This window comes from Physeter macrocephalus, chromosome 5 (genome assembly GCF_002837175.3).
Source record: "Physeter macrocephalus isolate SW-GA chromosome 5, ASM283717v5, whole genome shotgun sequence".
In the NCBI taxonomy this organism is placed as follows: Eukaryota; Metazoa; Chordata; class Mammalia; order Artiodactyla; family Physeteridae; genus Physeter; species Physeter macrocephalus.
In genome coordinates, this window is record NC_041218.1 from 96,222,485 (window position 1) to 96,225,916 (window position 3,432).

Consider the following 3,432-nt stretch of genomic DNA (forward strand, 5'->3'; position numbering starts at 1 on the left):
CCACATGCCGCGGAGCGGCTGGGCCCGTGAGCCATGGCCGCTGAGCCTGCGCGTGAGCTCCGCAATGGGAGAGGCCACAACAGTGAGAGGCCCGAGTACCGCAAAAAAAAAAAAAAAAAAAAAAAAAAAAAAAAAATGGAGGTGCCTCATTTTCTTTTTTAAAACAATGGTTACCTAAATAACAATTAGATAATAAGACTGAATCTTTCACTTAAACATATTTTCTGTTTGTAGGAGCAAGGTCCGTATCAGCAGGCCTGCAGACACTGCTTTTAAATTCTTTAAAGTTTTTATAGTTTTAAGCGGTTTTATAAGGGGAGCAATGGTTTGTCATTTACCAAAGGCCTCTCAAGATAATTTCTTAAACTGTTTCTAGTTTAATTAAAAATAAAAGCTATTAAGAGAAAAGCTATCAAGGGATTCAGTTGAAGGTGGGGAAAACAAAATTTTGATCATATGGGAAAAGAACTTGCTCTTTGAATTGTGTAGACTAACACTTTGTGGGTCTTATTCCTTTCACCATATCAAATGTCCCATTAAATAAAAATTCTTACTGAAAATGCCACATTGAAAATGAGACTCTGTAGTGAATCACACTTTTTTTTTTCACAATTAAGTTAATTTGTTGTAAAGGTGTGCTTTTTTGCAAAAATTTTTAGTTAAGTCTCATAACTCCTAAATCTAATGTGTTTAATATAAGCCATTTGTTTAACAAAAGAAAAAAGACTGTATTTGATAGTCTGTAAATAAAGTGCCCTAAAAATCCAGGCTATTTTTATCCTTGTTTTCTTCTTGCTCATATACAGAACAGACTCTTAGAAATAATCTTATCTGATGAGGATGAGCACTTGTTACAACCGCTGTGTCATGCTTTATAGACAACGCTTTAAACCCGGAACCCTTCTTTTTTCCTTTTTATATTTGTACATATTCGAAAATGTAGGAACACATCCAGAGATAACCACCATTAATATTTTGCGTGTGATGGATGTCTTTTCTTAAAACAGTGGGATTATACTGCCCATAGCTTTGTAATTAGAGTTTTTCATTTAATAATATTTTGTGAACATCCTTCTCTGTCAGTGATTAAATTCCATCCTCTTTTTAGTGATTGTAAATTACTCCTTTATAGAAGAACCAAAACTTAACAATTCCTCATTGCTGGACACAAAATATTTCTAACTTTTCTGTTATAAATAACAATGTGAGGAAAATCTGCATAAGTACAAACACACAAATGTACGTAATTTCCTTGGAGTTGCTGACCTAAAGAGTGCCCGTCTAAACTTTTGCTATATCCATATTGCCCTCAGGAAAGGTTTGCAAGTTTTACATTCCTATTACTTTCCCTTTTCATTTAGTTATGCTGGGTATTTAAGCATTTTAAATCTTGGCCATTTTTGACAGGTGAGAAGTCATCTTGTTTTAATTTGTATTTCTCTGATTACTAGTGAAATTTATATTCATGCTAGCTGGGTGTCTTGTTTATTAACTATTCATATGTTTAGTTATTAGGTATTTCCTCTCTGTTGCTTTGAAGAGCTTTTTATAGAAGGTAGGTAGCCCTTTGTAAACTATAATCTTAAAAATACTGTGTGGTGTGTTTTGATAAAGGAAAATTTAATAGTTACATGTAGTCGAATCTATTCATCTTTTCTTTTTGGTTTCTCCTTAGAAAAGTTTTCCGTAGTCCAAGGTTATTTTACTTTTTACACAATTTTATTTTACTTCTCTGGCTTTCTGCTTTTACACTTAATTCTAAACTGTTCTAGAATTTATTTTGCTAAATGTTGTGAGGTAAGGATCCAACTTTATACTTTTTCTGAATGGCTATACTAACTATGCCAACAGCATTTGTTAAATAGTTGATCCTATCCATAGTTTTAAAATGTCATCTGTCTTATTTGGGTCTGTTTCTGGGCTTTTCAGTTATGTTCCACCCTGATCTTTCTCTTCTGGTTAGAAGTACATTTGTATTATATCTTCATAAACTACGTGTAGCACATAGCAGGCGACAGTATTTGTTTTAAGATGGAACGTAATTTAATTTTCCATTGTTTCAAAGCTTTCTTGTCTATCTCTGCCTGTTTTTCCTTGGGACTTTCTGAATCACTTTGATCACTTTCACCAAGTATCCTTTTAGGATTTTAACTAGAAACATATTAAGTGTTTAAATTAGTGTGTTTTTTTGTTGTTTGTTTTTGTTTGGGTTGGTGGTGTTTTGCATGTTCCTCATTAAAAGTTCTGAAAGTTCCCTTACTGTAGTTCTGATATGTTGGTTTTTTTAAGAGTTTCCAAAATTTTTTTGTTGTTGTTGCTTCTAGAAATGGGCTCTTCATATTATAACTAATATAATATTTTAAACTAGTCTGCTTATATAGGAAAGCTGTCATTTTTAAAAAACTGGCCACATTACTTCTATTATTTCTAATAGTTTTCAGTTGATTGAATATGATAATGGGCATCCTTGTTTCTGATTTTACGAACGTCTTAATTTTTTAGTATTTCACTCATGTATAATTTATAGATTAGAAATAGAATAGTTTATTATGTTAAGAATATTCATGAAGCCCATGTATCAGGATTAGATGTTAAATTTTTTAAAATGCTTTTTCATTGTAAAGCATTTTCTCCTTTGATCTGTTGATGATAGGCACCAGTTATATTAGTAGAACCTAAGACTGAGCCATTCATTAGAAATACTGCTGTATTCTATTGACTAACCCTGTATTTAGTATTTTGTATTTATGTTTATTTATGAGAGATAAGTCTGGTTTTAATTAACAGGTTTTGATAGTGTTACAGAAGAAACTGGAAAACTTGTGTTTTATTTGATTTAGAATGGCTTATGTGTCCTGAGAATGATTTTTTTTTGAAGTTGATGCTGTTTTATTTATATCCAAATACACCTGACTTTTTTCTTGAAGGTGATTCTTTCACTGTTTCTCCATTTCCTCATGTGTCCTTGATCTTTTCAGGGTTCTGTTTCTTGAGTAAATGTTGGTAATTTTATTTTTTCTGAAATTCATCATATAGTCCATCTTATATTTAAAATGTTTTTAGCATACAGTTGTACTTAATAATCTCAGTGTTTTAAAAACATTATCATCTATTGTTACATATCCTTTGTGTGTTTTTTCTCTTTTCCCTGATTAGACTAGTTAGGATTTGCCCCATTCTACCTCTGTCCTCTCACCACCCGGGAATAAAAATCTATCATTTACTTCTCATTTATTTTAACAGTTTGATTTTGATTCTTTTCTTCTACTTCCCTTATTTATCCCTACCTCTTGAGTTGAATAATTGGTCCATTTGTTTTTATTCCTTCCAATTCTAAAAGAAACCATTTTAATGCTATGAATTCTCTGATTATTTCTTTGCTTCCATCCAGTAGGTTAAGAATGTTGTGTTTTCAAAATATTTGGTGGCTGC